Below are 5,220 nucleotides of genomic sequence, written 5' to 3'. Positions count from 1 at the left end.
TTGGAGAGGGTCTTATCTGGTGTTTATACTCTCAGTACGGTACATGGTCACAAAGGAAGCCTGCCCAGAYCTGCCTGCTATGGCTGGTGATAGAAAATGTGCTGCCTGATGCATTCTGAGGGTTAAAGGGGTTTCACTTTTTTCCATCACTCTGATATTTTCAGGGGTTTTTTTAATAAATTTCTTCAGGTTTAGAAAGACATTGTGTGTGAGAGACTGTGCACAATTTAGCAGGGGGTGTGTTTTTAAACTATTAGCTTTAATAAATAGTTTTATGTCATGGTAATAAGACCAGTACTTCTGATAGCTTTGACAGCAGACCTAAGAAGTCTGATCCCCAGAGTTAAGGAGTTTTTTACAGCTCAGAGCCAGGGGACAGGGTCAGGCACCCAGCTGCCACAGCACCTTACATTTCCAGTCATCTCTGCCACTGTGGTAATTGTCATCAGGAGCTGATGTCCCACACAGTTGTTCCCCATTGCCTTTTTCCACATCTCTGTTATCCTTGGGTCTTCACAAGAGAAAACAGTCAATGTGATACAATGAGGAGTAAGGCAGAGTTCAARATATCTGGGTTTCTGAACTCAAGATATCTGGGTATTTTTAGATTATCCAGGGTTGAGCATTGGAGAAGATGGTTTATTAAAGGTRTTTAACTTTTGAAGTTTCAGACTTGCAAAATACCCTTTTATATTCTTACACATTTTGTACCTGTAAGTAGATATACTATAGAAYGATTGAAGACCCAGACGGATGGTTTATTCTTCTCAAGCTTTCAGAGAGAAATAATCATGAGCTTTTAGAAACACTTTGGTTTTAAATATAGAAATSAGTAGATTCTAACATCATGATATGTGGTCTTGTTTTTGGAAGATGAGTTGGAATGTTTTTAAGTTTGTAATTTTCCTGACTGTGCAAATCTCCATAGAAGATATGGTAGATTTAATCTTTTCAAGAGGAACTGTCAGGCTCATATCTGCTGCAGGCTGTATCCTCTCTTTAACAGTGTGTTGGAACATTTATGAACAAAGTTATCAAAGCTCAAATATCTGCTCAGTTCCAATATAGACAGTCTGTGCTCAGGGACTCCAGCATCCATCCAGTGTAACTTGCTTTTCCCTCCTCTGGTTCAATAATGGCTCATAAGAATGAAGGTAAAACATCAAACTCCTTCAGTCTTACTATTGATGCTTTCTGACAAGCCATTGACTGAAAGGAGGGACCCCACAGGCACTTTCTGTTAAGAAGAAAAAGATAACAATAAACATTTGTTCAATGCAATCCCTTTCATTTACAAAGCATGAGCGGAAGTCTGTTTCTTTTAGAGCAGAAGAAATCAAATAGGAGTGACAGCATCTTGGAGCTGGGAACAAAAGCATTATCTTTCAGCCAAAAGTCTGTACAAGGGTGGGGGATTTTTCCCATTTCTTCAGCTATGAAGACGTCTATGTTTGTCTGCATATAGTCACTGACTTTTTTTTCTCTGCTGTGTCTGCATTTCTTTAACATTCACACAAACCACCAGAGATAGCAAAGGAGCCACTCTGCCTTTGTTGTGAGTCAAAATCTTTGTTGTTTGAGTGATTTGGTTCCAGAAGGGAGCCTAAGCCTTCCTGTAATAATGGGAAGTGTCTATGTCCAGTCCCTGACACTACATATCATGATAATAGCTCTGAARGTCTAAGAACACAAGCAAGGACAGGACTGTAGGTCTAATTTTCATGAGACCAACTAGTCTATGCACTCAAAAACTGTACATAAGTCTTTGAGCAGCCAAGCTTATACTATAGGTGTGAGACAAGCTGCAATTTTCATGGTACTGGTTAGGAACAATCACTTTGAGATCAGTTTATTTTTCAAGCAATAATTTTAACAGACTGAGGTAAAACACCCATGGACCACAGAGGGTGTGGTAAGGGGAGAGGTGGTACACAGCAAGGTAGGAAGCACTGAGGACTGTGAAACATCAGGTGAAGGGTGTGTGAAACATTGCAGCGTGACATGAAGCAAATGTCTCTGCTGATCTGCTGATTTTTRGTAGCTGGTAGAGGTGAATACTATTCCCTAGGCTTATTTTTAGCAGGTCTTTCTTGAAGACTGTTGAGTGGAGAATGGGCTAATTGTTTTATGAAAATGTTCCATCATGAGTAGCTGATTTAAAGATTGTCTGGGCATTGRTCCTGGGCTTGCTTGCTCAGAGGCCACTGCACATCACAGCTAGAGACTTMCTCCCTCAGATTCTGCACTGGGCAAAGCAGTAATAAGGAGTTGAAAATAGAGTCGTGCATTTTCTTATGATTTAATATTTTTTTCTTGTCATCTCATCTGATAAACTTGTCCAGCCATCCCCAAGTAATTTTGAGTATCTTTTCCAATGCAGGAAAAACCACACAGCCAATTCCCTTCAAATTAGTTTAGCTATGCGAGAGCATGAGAGTGGTTAGGGAGGGTGTGGTGCAAGTTCATCAAAATCAGATAACGCAGGGAAACTAATTACAAGTTTTAACTGTTGTTGCAATCTCTTCTGTGGAAGAGAAGTTTTCACATTAACATTTCTTGCATTAGAGGTGAAATCAGATCCTGATCCCGCACTTGCTGTGTTTGGAGTGCTGCCAAAAAGCTCTTTTAAAAAAGGCATTCCTACTGGAATATGTCATGGACTATTCTCTGCCCCSGGCTCAGATGGGGAACTGGAATGCAGACCTCCCAGTCACACTCTAGTGGTGGCATTCGCGAGGCTCACGTTGCAATCTAGAGAAAATAAGCATCGAGGCAGAGGCAATACCACATGAAAATGACAGGGAGAAGCAAGCAAAAGCCATGTGCTGTCTGTAGGGAGTTCGGCAAATCCACAGCTCTGTAAACCTSCGTTTAACACTGGCTGGAGCTTAAGTCAGTGTAACACCTAGCTGGGATTTACACACACATACTTGTACTAAAAAGTTATTTTATTGCTTTTAAAGGCGGTATCATCTCCACAAGAGAAAGAGCTGCCTAAAGAGTAGAGTGAAAAGCAAGAGGAGATGAAAGCATCTGAGCTMAAAAGGTGAGAATCAGGTCATGGAAAACTCTTTAAGGAAGAGCATTAGAGGCAAAGTCCTCCTCATTAAACTTGTGGTTAACCCATCTCCCTTAGAAGTGACTACCCTTCTGTAAGGAGAAAGAAGTGACAATRGATATATTCTGAACTCGATATAATTTCATATTAGATTCTTTGTTTCCCAGGTTAATTTTGAACAAGACCCACTCCATCCCAGTAAATATTTCCTATACTTTCCTTGGTGTCATGTCAGATTAAAACTGGAATATCTTTTTGAGATCATGTGAAAATGGTTCTATTTTTTGCTGGGTAACTGTCATGAATATCAGTATACTAAATAGAACAGATTGTGACAATAAAAGTGTTGATCTCTGTGGCTGCTGAAAGAGTGACATTAAGTGAATCTCACTGATATTTAATTTGCAAATTGAACTGCACCTACTGAGGGAGGGGAAAAGCAGCAACACTTGTGTTGATGAGAAATTCTGCATTTGAAAACACTCCTTATTAATGATTCAAAACATACAATTCCTAGGAGCTGTAAACAAGTTCAGTATTCTGCACACTAATCCATAACCATTATCATATGTAGAGAACAAGAAGTTACTCATAAACAGATGTTCCCTCTGCCAAACCCATTCATTTAATGCACATTTYACTTTCCAAGTCCTCGTTAGCAACTTTCTGTGGTGGGTGGATTACATGAAAGCATGGAAAAGAAGGGATAAGTCTGCCTGCAAAGGAGCAATGTTTTCATGACTGTTGTGAGTCTTTTCCATCTTGCCTGTTGTGGAAGAGTTACTCATCTTGGACTTGCTCTCACTGCCCTGGAGGGCACTGAGCTTTTTGCTTCCAGGCACTGTGAGGCCATGGGAGATGCCAAACGTGTTCTGTTACCAGAGAGCTGYGTCATTAAATGTGCTCTCTGCTCTGACTGGGAATTAAGCTTGGCATTCACAAATGCTTATGCCCAGAGAAGGCAATTATCTTGCCATAAGTTATAGGTGAGCTTTCAGGAAAAGGTATGCCAAAAGCAAGGRTGGAGGAAGAATTACTGCTCAAAGCATAACTAATTACTAAGTTACTTCATGTTTCTCAGGGCCCAGTTCAGCCAGGCGTTGAGTGTCTCTAAGTGTGCAGATCCCACCACTTYTCTGAGCAACCTGTTCCYGTGGTTAAATACTCTGGTGAWTTTTTTTTCCATGTGTGCAGCTGGAATTTCTCTCCCTTTGCTGTGCACATCCCTGATGCCTGTAACTCAGTCTTTCCTAGAACTCCCTATAAGGAAGTTGTGTGCAGCATGAAGACCTTCCCTCAACCTTCTCTTCTCCACATTAAACAAATCCAGTTTACTCAGGCCCTGCTCCCACAGCGAGTGCTGCATCACCACAACCATTTTGGGGTCCCTCTACAGGATTCTCTGCAGTTTGGCCATGTTTTACTAGGAGCCCCAAACTGGACTCAGTAGTCCAAATGAAGTCTTGTGAGTACTAAAAAGAGGATCTTTACAAGTCAAAAGAGTGTCATGAATTAAAACCCTGGCCAGGATGTGCTGAGCTCTCTCAGAACTCTGTCACTGCAATTACTTAAAGGGGGTTACTCMAAGATATTTAAAGAAAGGATGAGAGATAAGGGACACAAACTRAAATACAGGAAATTCCATTWAAATATAAGAAAAAAATGTCTCACTGTGCATGTGGTCTAACACTGGAACAGTTTGCTGAAGAGGCTGTGAAGCCTTCATCCTTGGAGATACCCAAAAGGCAGCTGAACACAGTCCAGAGCAACCTGCTATGCCTGATCCTCCTYTGATGAGCCTCAACTATTCTCTGATTCTGTGAAATGTTAAGTGATATTAAAGACATATGTTTAAGGCAGGTTATAGGATGATCCACGTTTGTATTTTTATTAACATGAGATGCAGAGACGCAGATAAAAGATTGTTTAAAAAAACCAAAACCAAACCTAMCCAKAGAACCCACAAAAAGATGTTAYATTGGAGTTGGTGTTGGGTGGCACACAGAACTTACTTCAGATATTACTGGGTGAGCAATTCTGTGTCAGTAATCACAGTTCAGTCAGGGCAGTGTTGCAGGAGAGAACAACCCAAACATATTCAGTATATGGATATTCATTTTCGAGAGAGGTTAATCCAAGTGAGATTAAAAAAAAAAAAAAAA

General features: G+C 40.6%; 1 long non-coding RNA gene across 1 annotated transcript in view; it reads right to left on the bottom strand.

Moving 5' to 3' along the window:
* Positions 1 to 238: 238 nt before the first annotated feature.
* LOC130573683 (uncharacterized) overlaps positions 239 to 5,220 on the bottom strand; it is a 12,403-nt gene continuing 7,421 nt past the window's right edge. Inside the window, exon 3 of the long non-coding RNA XR_008965341.1 lies at positions 239 to 1,237. This is a non-coding gene — a long non-coding RNA (uncharacterized LOC130573683). The remainder of the gene's footprint in view (positions 1,238 to 5,220) is intronic.

The sequence above is a fragment of the Malurus melanocephalus genome, unplaced genomic scaffold, assembly GCF_030028575.1.
Source record: "Malurus melanocephalus ecotype Western Australia unplaced genomic scaffold, MMel_1.1 scaffold_62, whole genome shotgun sequence".
NCBI lineage: Eukaryota > Metazoa > Chordata > Aves > Passeriformes > Maluridae > Malurus > Malurus melanocephalus.
The sequence above is the reverse complement of the archived record's forward strand: the minus strand, read 5'-3'. Positions and strand labels throughout refer to the sequence as shown.